The sequence below is a fragment of the Dermacentor andersoni genome, chromosome 1 (assembly GCF_023375885.2).
Source record: "Dermacentor andersoni chromosome 1, qqDerAnde1_hic_scaffold, whole genome shotgun sequence".
NCBI classification, from domain to species: domain Eukaryota; kingdom Metazoa; phylum Arthropoda; class Arachnida; order Ixodida; family Ixodidae; genus Dermacentor; species Dermacentor andersoni.
The window spans coordinates 411,293,574-411,306,841 of NC_092814.1; the positions used below are offsets into that span (position 1 = coordinate 411,293,574).

The following is a 13,268-nucleotide window of genomic DNA, read 5'->3' on the forward strand; positions in this document are numbered from 1 at the left end:
AGTATTTTTATTTGGTGCAGTAGGCTTCCTATAAAGCAAGTGTGAAAGCATGTTCACTAGGTGGAGGATTGGGCGAGTTGGTATTGCATTCTAAAACGTGTACAGCGCAACATAGAAAGGAAGAAACATTTTGATGTCAGCGCTCTATTCCTGTATCTGGCCTGCTCGGCTTGTTTCTTCCTTTATATGTGGCGCTATATCAGTTTTAGAGTGTGAAAGCATGGACAGGTTTTCTTGGCGTAAATGAGCTTAACGCACGTATCCAGCCGTGCACTTCTGCCTTTACAATGGATTCTTCTGCATTATACAAGAAGCTCCTCAGCGCTACGGTACATCGCAGAAGATGTGCGAGAACATAGTGTGCGCTCCTGATTACATTTCTGAGCGTTGCTGACATCAGGCTCGATTTCCTGGTGTCATTAGGAATAAAAAGCCGGGGGACGCTTGAGCTTTGCCTTTAAGATTGGAACGCGATAGCATTCGAAGATCCCCGACTGCTGCTCCCGCTTCGTGGCAACTGCAGCTTATGTAATGTTTACCGGAAAACACTGGCGGCGAACGCTATGCACGAAGGCGAGTGTTCTGGTGGCGGCCTCTTGCGTCCTCCGATCCCGGAGGTAGTGCACAGCCAAGAAAATTGCATCATTTTCAGGTATCTAACTTTGTTTCGCACTTTTAATATTTCAGTTTTAGAAGAAAGGAAGGAAGGAAAAAGAGAAGCAGAAGGCCGGGAGGTTAACCAGAATTATGTCCGTTTGGCTACCCTACAACGGGGGAATCGGGAAGGGGTAAACAAAGATGCCAGGGAGCGAAAGGAGGGATGGAAAGAATGAAATTAGCCGTGAGTTCGCTGATGCGTGTGGTCTAATAGTAATTGCACTAATAGTCACAGACGTTCACACAAGCCCGTCGTCCTCAAGAAGCACAAAAGCGCCTTCACCTCTTTATGGGCTGATGAGCGATGGAGGCGGTGTTTCCGCAGCTCCTGCACGGAAAGCGGCCGATTGTCCAGTTTTTGGAGAGCGTTAGCTCTCCAAAAACACAGTCTTTCGGGGCATATCGTGGACAGTGGCACAACAGGTGGTCGATATTTTCTTCGGTGCCGCAGACCTCGTATGCTGCACTGTCGGTCACTCCAATTAATGTAGAGTATGCCTTTGTGAAGGCAACTCCTAACCAAAGGTGACGTCGAGGAAGTCTGAATGGAGGTCGGAGGTGCAGTGAGGAGTTTAATCGATCCACTCGTGTAAGTCTTAAGTTTGGCGAGTTCCACTCGGTCAGTGAGAGACTGCGTGTCAGGTGTCGAAGCTGCCTTGCGGCGTCTGTCCTCGAAAGAGGAATTGGAACGATGTGCTCTTCTTGAAGTGATGTGCGAGCAGCGTTATCAGCGCAATCATTGCCACTGATTCCACAATGGCCAGGTACCCATTGAAAGACAACCTCGTGACCTTTTTTTTTTGGCGTGATGGTGAAGTTTCACGATTTCGTATGTCAGCTGTTCATAACAACCGCGTCGGAGAACTGACTGCGTGCACTGCATGCCGGTTTTGAGTCAGAAAACACAGCCCGTTTTCTCAGTCTTAGAAGATTTAACATAAAAGTTACGCACTGTCGATCTAGCAAGGCCTGGCATATACATGTGCCGAAATATGTACGAAAATGTTTGCTCACTGACAACACCGCCTACGCGAGATTTTCTGAGACACGAGGCCCTTAACGCTTTCTCGTTAAAACAGCTGCCTGGGGGAAAGCGTTGTATATATTCTTCAGTATACTTTGCAACAGATGAAGCAGCGCGGACATGTACGTTAGAAGGAGAGGAGAGACAAAGAGGAGGAAAGACGGGACGGTTAGCCAGTGTAAGTACCGGCTGACTACACTGTGCTGGGGAAAGGGTTAAAGGGAATAAAAGGAGAAAGAAGAAGAGGAGAAAAAATAAAGAGAAATCGGAAAATTCACGCATTAACGCGATAGTACGCGATACAACACTCAAAGCGATCGCACAATTCGCATGTCCTTAAAAACTTCAGCAAAGCCCTTAAGGCCTTGAGTGCCGAAGCCCGTCTGGACCAGTGTCCTAGATCTTTTTCCTCTGTAAAGGGACGATTGTCCAGTTTTTCGAGCGCGGTCACGAGCACCGTTCTTGGCACATTGTAGCTGGGGCAGTCACAAAGGAGGTGCTCAATCGTCTCCTCGCAGCCGCAGGTGTCGCAAGTAGGGCTGTCGGTCATTCCAATGCGGAATGAATAGAAGTTCGTGAATGCCACGCCGAGCCACAGGCGGCACAGAAGTGTTGCTTCCGCTCGTGGCAACCCTGGTGGAAGAGGGAGTTGCAAACTTGGACCCAATCTGTGAAGGCGTGTGTTCGTGCATTCACTGGGGTTCCACAGAGTTAGCGTAAGCTCGCGTGCCAGGGAGCGAATACTTGTGGCTGCGTCTTTTCTTGACAGCGATATGGGTATAACGTGGGCACCATCGTGGGCCAATCGGGCGGCATCATCCGCACTGTGATTGCCCGAAATTCCGCAGTGACCCGGCATCCAGTGGTAGATGATGTTGTGCCCCTTGTTGATTGCGTGATGGTGGAGTAGTCGGATGTCTGCCACTAGTTGCATATTTGGTCCGTGGTTGAAAGGGGACATCATACACTGGAGAGCTGCCTTCGAGTCACATAAGAGGGACCATGACTGTGACGGTTTGTGACAAATAAACTCTAGAGCAGCACGGATAGCTGCGAGTTCTGCAGCCCTCGATGATGTAATATGAGACGTCTTGAACTTGAGGGTGACAGACTCTGCGGGAATTACCACTGCTCCAGCTGAACTATTAGAGGAGACAGAACCATCCGTGTAAACGTGGATGCGTGCTTTGTGTTTGTCATGTAGGAATGAAAGCACGGTTTGTTTGAGGGCGAAAGGTGACATCTCCGTTTTCTTTTTGATACCGGGCATAACAAGAAGAGCCTGGAGTGGATGGAGGCACCAGAGCGGCAGAGATGGTCGTGCTGCAGGCGTGAAGTTTGATGGTAAAGTTCCGTGGTTAGCGGCAATAATCCTGCTGAACGCTGAACGAGGACGAGCGGCAGGAAGGGAGGCGAGATGATGCGATGGAAGTCGCGCGAAGTGCCTGATATGCATCCTTAAAGCGTCGACTTGAAGATACGTATCGATAGGGTGGTCATGCGCGATGGCTATTGTTGCTGCCGTGGATGCACATCTGGGAAGTCCAAGGCAAATTGAATGTACGTTAGAATGAAAAGTACTAATGTATTGGATGAGTGTTTGCGGCATATATTTTGGCTGTCCAATGTTAAGACCTAAAACAGTAAATACCGTGATTTTGTGACACTTATTACTGACATATGTAAAGTAACGTGAAATTTGAGCTCCGACACACTGCCCGTGATGGAACTGGCGTATGGACTACAGGGCTTCATTGACGCACGAAATACTGCTTTATTAACTACCAGTAATCTGAAAGTGTTTAGCTATGGAATTTTTGGTATGTTTGCGCCGCTGTGCAGTCTTGGAGGCCCTCTTTTCCAAGCGCAATATATTTCAGCTAATATTTGAAGCAACAGTACATTATTTTTTTTTTACGGGTGAGCTTCCTTTAGTGTCTCCCCACCGTTCCAAAGTTATCGCTTAGCTCAAGACACGCCTGCATGTATTTCAAGTATCCAGAATGCCGTCACCGGTTCAATAGCGAAAGAGAGTTATCTAATCAGATTGCGCGCGTCCAGCGAGTACTGGCGTCGTATACATTCTCGGTCACATTTCAGCGCCAGCGATTGCGCTGCAATGTACGACCATTCCAATCTGATGAACCGATGTCCTGATTCGTAGATCATATTCAGAGGAAACACTATTTTGCGCGCCATCGTTGTGCTTTGATTGTTATTTTCTTTTCCAGCGCAAGCTCCCCTTATAATGAGTTATATTCGTGACTTACTCTTTTGGAACAGCCTTGTTCTTCACTAGAACTTGACTGTGTAGACGTGCTACATCTTCATTGAGTGAATGCAGAGAAATAGACTAGGATGTTTGTTGCGTGTCCGTTTACTTATTTATACAAATAATTTATTATTCACAACTGACTTTTTAATCTAAGAAGCTGTAAATGAGAGTACCCTGGACACTCACAGAAGGTCTTAAGAATAAAGAAAATTTAAATGCTTATTAGTCTGCTTTCGGCTGATGGCAAGGAAGGAAATTTTAATAAATATACCCTTAGGATAAATTAAAGCCTATCCAGTTGAAAACGTTTCATTTGAGTTCCCCTTTTGTAAGCTGATACCCACTTGAAGGTGTTTCGTATTGCGGGTCTTTGACGTACGGTCAACCTTTGAACGAAGGGTCATTCCTAATTTTTCATTTCGGGAAGGCGTGTTACCCTCCAGCCTTTCACTCCGGTTCGCAACCACGAAAAAGGCGAAAGTTCTGCGTGAGTGGCGTCCTTAGTCCAAACACACGAGCTACCGCAACTCACCTCACCTGTATCGCTGTCATTTAGGCTTGGATAGGAAATGTATCTTTTAAATCGACGCGTCAGGAATCTGAAAAAAGCTGCCCTCGACTAGCGCAGCTAGGTTTCTTTCATTTTGTAGTTCGTCCTGTGAAAGATGAGGCAGGCCACCGACAAAAAAAAAAGTGCAACATACTAAAGAAAAGGGCAGATAATGGAAGTGCGAAAGGCAAGGAGTTTAACCATGGACGTGCCTGGTTGGCTACCGTAGATATGGGGAGGGAAAAATTTATTGGTGATGTAGTGGTAGATGCGAGAGAAATGAGGTAAGCATTGCGTCGCACCTCTGTGAGGTCCCGGATCCATGATTTATGCCAAGTTTACTGAATGGCAGTGTTGTTTAGTACCTCACTCGACACACGTCCTGTCTCTCCTAAGAGCGAAGTGTAACTGACGGTGGGGTCTGGAGCATACCACCATGCATATATATATATACTTTTCTTCTAAGCGGTCCCATCTCCTTCCTGTCCCATGGGATCAGCTTGCCAAACTTCACACGCGTACACTTTTTTTGCAGTGTAAAAATCGTAATGTTATGCATTAAAATATCAACAGAGATATCAGGGAAAAGAATGAAGTAGCGAGAGTGAACCCTGCAGTAAACAAAGTGCAGACACTTTCAAGAAGCACAGTTGGTCTTTTATGGCCTTGTGAATCGAATAATGCTTCGACCAAGTTCGCAGGATATTTTTCTCCGATAGTGGTATGCCTTCGAACCGGGTAATAGTTGCTCACGGAGCAGAGCGCTGAGTGTGGAAGTGGCAGAGAAGGTGTTCTATACTGTCTCATCACCCAACGAAAATTGCATGCGCGCTGCTGAACATTCCTTGAAAACTGTAATGCGACGCCCAGCCATATGCAACACAGCAGCACTGTTTTGCGATGGCAGATTCCAGGTGAGACAGAGGATGATTATGGAGATTAAGAGGCGCTATGTTCTGCGGCAATTTAGGATTAAATGAATGAGTGAATGAATTCAATAAAAAAGGAGAACCCAACGTCGATGGAACTTCGTACATTGGGAAAGGAGCGACGTACAAAAAGAGAAAAAAAAATGGAATCCAGGTGGCAGGCGAAGTCGCAGTTAAAGGTCGAGAGAATATAAGCGGGAATTTCTGAAACCGGTTTAATTTCAGCTTAGATGTGTGATGTAGCGAGCAAATGATTAGAGTCACCGCCCAGCATATGTCCTTTGCGGCAGCATAAGCACCCGCCGTTTTTGGTGATTAACGTTTACCAAATATAAATCTTGGCAATTACTTATTCATCGGCCATACCTCGCCGCGTATCCCTTAGTGACAGGGATGCTACCACTGCGCTGTCGCGACAACTTGCGACCGAACTTTGACTCTTGCGGTTACGGTTGCCATAATAGAGAGGTTTAGCTTGTCCGGAAAGCAGCCCCGTGGGCGTATTACCGGATTCCCGGTGACCGTTTTACCGGGTTGCCGGAGGAAAGCGAGCAATCGAGTTTTAGCATGCTTTCCGTACGCCCGCACGACCCAACGCCCGCGTAGCTACGTTCCTAGCTCAGATTTACTGCCAAAAACTGACACTCAATAAGCCATGTTAAGTCGTGTTTTTTTCTTTATGAAGTAAGTAATTTGCTTGCTTTATTATTTGAACGAAGCAATAAACAAACATTTGTTTTGCGTTTGCTACGCGCCAAAGTAGCCAACATGAAGCCTTGTCAAGACAAGCCTGAGCCGCGTCTGAACGTTGAGTGCTCCTTTGTGACCTACCCAGGCTATAAGCAAACACTCTCGGTCATTTGCCTTTGAATTGTGCTCACAATTGTGTCTGCGTTCATCAGCGATGCCGTATAGCGTGCTTCACGACGAACTGCTGCTGCGATCTCTGCACTGGGACGAATTAGAAGATGTGCACTTGCTCCCAGTGGAACCACGACGGGATCTTCGGAAGCATGGCCTGCTTAATTTGGATGCCATGGACAGCACGGTGTTCTACCGGTCGTTCAGGTTCGAGAAATCGGACCTGGACGATCTTGTGACCGGCCTCCTGATTCCGGAAGAGGTAGAGAGCGCTCAGCGGGTTCGAGTTCCAGGCCGCGAGGCGCTGTGCATGACGCTGCGGCGTCTCGCCTATCCCAACCGCCTGTGTGATCTTGAGGTGTTCTTCAGCCGCCACAGTTCGGTGATATCGAGTGTGGTGTCTAAAGTTTTATCTCACATTGAATACTACTTTGGACGCCTCCTAGCGGACCTCACGGAACACAGGTGGCTCAACCTACAAAACCTGCAGCTGTTTTCCCAGGTAAGAGAACGCTTTCAGCAGAAGTGTAAAATACACATCCTTCCTGTTCCCCCACCCCCACTTTCCTTTGTGCGTACTTTTTTTTTTCATTTAAGCGAAGCCACCTTTGCTCTTCCTTCGACATTCCCGCGGGGATAGCCGAGAGCATGCAGAATACACATGAGCAGCAGGCTAGAGGGGCAAAGGCGACGCCAGGAAGCATGCCCTGTATGGGGTCTCTTCAGTTAAAGGGGAAAAAAATATGCATGTTCAGTTAGGCCAGCGACGCATTTTTTTTTACTGTTCTGAAAACGGGTAACGAAACGACCTAACCAACAACATTGGAAAATGCAACGCGGTAGCTTCTCGAAGCAAGCAGCTCGGGGACATATGGCTGAAGGCTTTAGGGTTTGACGAATTCGCTGTCGACGAGCAGAAGTATGCCTGCATACATCGCGAGTCGACGTCGTCGTGCCAATGCACAATGCGGCTTGTCCACATGCCATATAGAACTAGAAAAATTACAGCTTCATAAGGTATGCCATGTTCTTTCTCAGCAAAGGAACCTGATAGCTTATGGATGTAAAGGAAAGCCTTATTCTAAATTTCGCTCTAGTAATCCCAAAGAACATTGCACTACAGCTTTTGCCTCCATACAGGATTTAACCAGCCGTATGAGACCGCTGCAGGTGAACAGTGTGTGTCTTACGCTTGTCCTGTCACCGTTGCTAACACGTGTCGTACTATGGCGCGAACAGGCACACCACGTGATCAGTGTGGTCCTCAATTTCAACTATGTAGTAATGAAATGAGTGAACAGCCTCTTTGCTCTTTGCTCACGGCAGTTTGCAAGGCGAAACTGCAAATGTATGAATGCTTCAAAGCAAGTGAATATGGGTGTCATCTGGATGTCCTTTATGGGATTTCAGAATTCGACACAGCTCTCATTTCATCGGAAATGAGAGCTGTGAGAGTATTAATTTTAAGATGCGCACTGGGCAGTGCTAACTTAATGGACGGCAAGGAAATTGTATTTAAGGAAAGCCGAAATGTCCTGGCTGCCGAATTTTATGGACGAGGCCATTGGTGCAAACATTGTGCACTGACACTTGAACACACCTTTGCCTACATTCAGAGCTAGTGGTGGTAACGATCATTGTTTTCACAAGGGGTACTTAAATGCTAAACCTCACACAGTATGTTCCATACTTTTCCATTACACAGCCCTTGCTCACAACCACACCGTGACATCAAGGTGACACTAATGTGCAAGGTGCAGTCCAGCACATAAACAGTTGTGCCACGATGCAGTGCGCTGTGTGAGGTGGTGACAGTACACAACTTCCCACTGGATACAAATTGTGCAGGACAAACCGCAATAAAACATCTCACTGTGTATTCTGTCTACTGCGTAGACAAACACATTTTGCACCCAAGATAATGTTTAATATCATTTCCACACTGTCAAACTTCACAAAACTGTGAACATAAAAATTCGGCACTAATTAATGGTCAGGCAGTGCCAGAATTGAAGTAAGCTTTGCTTCAACTGATTGCCATAGCATGTGGGATATGCATGCTTTTTCACCTATGTTGTGTGCTTGTATGGGTTTGTGTTTAAGAGAACGAGGGAGAACCTTGCTTTATTCTGTTGTAGTGGTGCTAGAGTTTTGAAGTCATGTCAAAACTGCAGGCAGAGGTATGCTTGTTGCATCTTGAGCAGCAGTGCTGGTTGAGCAATGAATTCTAATCCACGCTGTAAGGCATATATACACTCTTTGGGTGTGTGCACATGACTAGGAATGTAGTCACGAGCGCTCCCAGCTAATGTACCTTCATGTTGCGCTTGTGCATACCGGTCAAAGCATCATCCGGTGAGAAACCGGTACATTGCACGAGCAAAAAGAAGAGTGAAAGGAAATGGTCTTGTTGCCATGGTATCTGGTACACAGTCCGCTCTCTTATCACGCCCAGGACCAACGTGGATATTTCTGCCTGATCAGTGGCAGGGTGGTATTCATTACTTGTGGCAAACAAAATAGTGAGCCAAGAAGATATTTACGAGTTTAAATGCAACAAACTTTTAGTTGTGAGTCAGCGTTCGTGTTTGTCTATTCTTCATCCGTGTTTTTTAGTGCACACTGTGTGTAATAGTTATGAAGAAGTGTGTCGTTTCATTACCTTCTAAAATAGTTGTTTTTGTACTTCGCGCGTAACCATGTGCAGATGACGAAGATTTGGCAAAAGAACAGTCAAGTAAATTTGTTTGTTGCACACAAGTGCATGCATGAAACGACGCCACAACAGCGGACATTTCTACTATACAAGAATTGCCACCTCTGACGTGACACGCGTATGGTCAGAGATACATCTTCTGGCACGATTTCGAAACAGGGACATAATTAGCTCTTCCAGCAAGGCACGATGTCCACACCTAAAGAGTGTATCTTACACTGTGGTCTAATCCTATTATGATCTTTTTCTCAATACGTAAGAGTTTCTTGCTATAGATAGCTGTTTACCGCTGTTTCTTTTTCTTTTTTATCAGTCCATTCACAGGAAACGCGCTCCACTGAAGAACTGCTGCGGCTTCGTTGATGGCACAGCGCGACGAATTTGCAGGCCATCAGTTGGACAGCAGGATCATTTCTCTGGCCACAAACGGCATCACGTGCAAAAATATCAAGCCGTGATGTGCCCCAATGGCTTCATATGCAAAATGGATGGACCATTTCATGGTCGGCGCCACGATGCTGGTGCGTGAGGTTGCCTCTAATTGCTTCTCTAATGCGCCATGGCGATTAGCTTCAATAACTCAAATCTAGTATGGTAATATTCAATGTTATAATTGCTACCAAGCTGCCTATGAATGTCCTGCCCTGGCGTGTTCCATATTTTCAGAACCACTTTACACTTAAAGGACCACTTACACCAAATATCAAACTATACATGTTTGTGTTGTTTGATTTTCTTACTTACTTAGGTATGTCTGACCGAGAATTAAAGAGGTCGTGAACCACCCCTCGCGCATTGGAAAAAAAACACAGTCAGCGGATAGCATACACTCCTCTGAACATTTCAGCTAAATTTTTCAGTCATGGACGACGCATGAAGTTCACAAGGGTGCACGGTTACCTTTTTCACAAACAAATTGTTTTCAAAGAGACGCCTTCTGCTCACCCATTTCAAAGCTACCAGCACCTTGCCAGCTTAATGGTGAAAATGTATACCCTAATAAGGTCCCTTAACTTTTCTTTAGCTCACGCACTGCTTCTGTTTGTGCAAAACAAGTGCATTTGCATGAGTCTTTTACTTCTACTCTCACAAGATCTGTAACCTTGTTTCAGGAATTTTGAAGAAGACGGCCCTCTACCGGAACCTGGAGAAAGTCGCCTGAGGCCATGAATATGTTATCTATGGCGACCCAGCCTATCCACTCCGGTTCCTGCTCCTTAAGCCTTTTGGAGGTGCATCATTGCAGCCCTACGAGGCTCATTTCAACAAGCGCATGAGCACTGTGCGGCAGGCTGTAGAATGGGGGTTTGGCAAGGTGGCAGCGGACTTCGCATTCGTTGATTTCCACAAAAATAAAAAAATGACTCAGCAGAGGGTGGGGCGAATGTATAAAGTTGCAACACTGCTGTCCAACTGCCGTACTTGCATGTATGGCAGTCAAGTGTCTACATACTTTGGCATTGCACCACCCTCCTTCAGAGGATATCTGGTACCTTCCGAATAAGTTGCCCGAGATAGTGTATTACAGGTTCGATTGCGCAACATTTTGACGGCACACACAGAAGAGAAACACACTACAGAGCGCTACTTGCACCTATCGTTTTATTCCCTTGTCAATGGAATAAATGGGGCAAGATACAGGGGGGAGGGGGGGGTAGCGACTAAAAACAAATAAACAAAAAAAATTTTGCAAACATAGCCATCTACCAATGCCAAGCCGGCTTTGTCATGTGATAATTTTTTCTGCAGCCAACATCCCAATAAAGGAACCAGGATACAAAATTTCAGATTAGCGCGTGAGGAAATCTATTTCCTTTGCACTAAGGGAGGCTGATGGCATGCTCACGCACATACTTCCCAAACACACAACCTCAGCAGCTTTGATTATCTCTTGCGTCATTTGGCTGCCATCTTTGCTCACAATCTTGCATTTTTTAAAGAATGGCCGACATCCGCAGTCTCTACAATGTATCCCAAGGTGTCCGGCTACTGCTTTTGAAAAGTTATAATCATGCTCTTTTAATCTTTCGTTCAAAAGCAGTTGCCAGACACCTTCGGATACATTGTAGAGATTGCAGATGTCGGGCATTCTTTAAGAAATGCAAGATTGTGAGCAAAGATGGCAGGCAAATGACGCAAAAGATAATCAAAGCCGCTGAGATTGCGCGTTTGGGAAGCATGTGCGTGAGCATGCCATCAGCCTCCCTTAGTGCAAAGGAAATAGATTTCCTCACTCGCTAATCTGAAATTTTGTATCCTGGTTCCTTTATTGGGATGTTGACTGCAGAAAAAATTGTCACATGACAAAGCCGGCTTGGCATTGGTAGATGGCCATGTTTGTAAATTTTTTGTTTGTTTATTTGTTTTTAGTCGCTACCCCCCCCCCCCTCCCCCCAGTATCTTCCTGCATTTATTCCATTGACGGGGGAATAAAACAATAGTTACAAGTAGCGCTCTGTAGTGTGTGTGTCATCCTTTGCGCTGATGGTCTGTTTGCTTTATGTGGAGCGGTCCTGCAAAGTCTAGTCTAGTTAACACCTTGAGTCATAGAGAGCTAAGGCAGGCTGTGAAGTCAAGGCTTTCTTAATTTGTTGAAAAGCCTGCTTTTGAGTGGCATCCCAAATGAAATGCGGGTTGGATTTATGCGAGTGCTCCATCAGCGGGTGTGCGGTGTCACAGAAGTTTGGAATGAACCAATAGGAAGTCGGTCCTCCTCTGGAAGTGCTTGAGCTCTATCATTTCATGCCATTTTAGCGATGGCTTCTATGTCCACGGAGTTGTTGCGCCATCTGTGATCGCTCCCAGGAAGCTTGTACTTTCCGGAGATGTGCTTAAAGGGACACTAAAGGTTACCAGAAAGTCAAGTTAAAGTGGTAGAGCAATGTTCTAGAACGTCTAAGGCATCACTATAATGGCGAACAGAGCTTTAGTAACCGAGAAATTGAGGTAAATGCACGACACGATTTGAGACCCCCAGCGACATTCCGGTACTAGCCCGATGACGAAAGCACTCCTCATAATTTGTGTTACTAATACTCAACTACTTGTATTAAAAATATTTCATTCCATTATAAGACGGAAGAAAATGCTACTTGTCTACGTCTATTCGATTCTAAGAAAAAATAACATTTTGACGCCCTTCAGTAGTATGGGTGGTCGAAAGGTTTCGTTTTCGCTCGACTCTGCGCCGCGCACGCTTTGGAGTTTCAGTAGTTTCGTTATCGCGGCGTGCTGTGCGGGTTCTGCTGGCTCGCGAAACTTTCATTTGGAACAAGCAGCGAGAATGCCACGTCCATGTGATGTCGTGGGAAGCCCTCGTTGCTTTCCCGCTCCGGAGAGCCGGTGTCGAGGCCGCCGTCGTAGTACGCAACGACGCCGGCAGCGCGAGCCCTCAGCAGCAGGTCGCGCTCGTCTGTGCTCAAATCGCTGAAGTTGAGCCCAGCATCGCGAGACAATCTGTCGTTGTCAGGGTCCATTGCGACGAGCGTCGAAGTTTACGTCATAGAATGAAGTACCAGCTTATGGTCGCGCGTTTCTACCTTTCCGCCAGCCACCATACTCCCGCTTTCGCTCTGCTGTCGGCTCTTTCTTGGCTCTGTTTCTGGCCGCGCGTTTGCGTTTTGCGCAGAAAAGCCGTAGCACCGTCTGCGGACGCCGTTCTACTCACCGACGGCGCAACGTCACTAAGAGACCATGATGTCAGTACTCCTCGATCGGAGGGCGGGCGATTTGAACTGCGCTAGAGGTACGCGGACGCTTCAGAACGTATTTTCTCTTAAAATAAGTCTCTCCTTGGCAGGAAACAAGCGTTTCGAGGCCTCTGGGATGGTATATCAACAGTCCACGTTGACTTAATAGTAACCTTTAGTGTGCCTTTAATTGCAGATGATGAAGCATGCGTGATGATCAGCATACAGTGGTGAAACGTCCCTTTTTGCAGCACTTTTGATGCTGGGCTCTTATTTGGGGTGTGTTCCTTGTCTACCACACCAGTGACAGGAATGCTAGTCTGAGGTTGCTCAACTGTTTTGCGTTTCCTGTCGACACCTCGCGTTGGGCGAGTTGTATGCAGAGATCGATGGTTTCCGATGAGCCGGCAGCATGAATGTGCGGTTGCTGCTTAAGGACTTCCTCAAACTGCTTGCCGCAAAGTACTGCTTTCTTCAATGTGAGGTCTTGTTCAAGCTGTAGTTGTGTCAAGTTGCGATAGCATTTTAACCAGCTTACTAAGGCAAGTGAGAGCTGTATCACAGTTA

At 46.5% G+C, this 13,268-nt stretch overlaps 1 pseudogene; it reads left to right on the forward strand.

Moving 5' to 3' along the window:
* LOC140213107 (uncharacterized) overlaps nt 1-10,876 on the forward strand; it is a 28,928-nt pseudogene extending 18,052 nt beyond the window's left edge.
* The last annotated feature ends 2,392 nt before the right edge of the window (nt 10,877-13,268 follow it).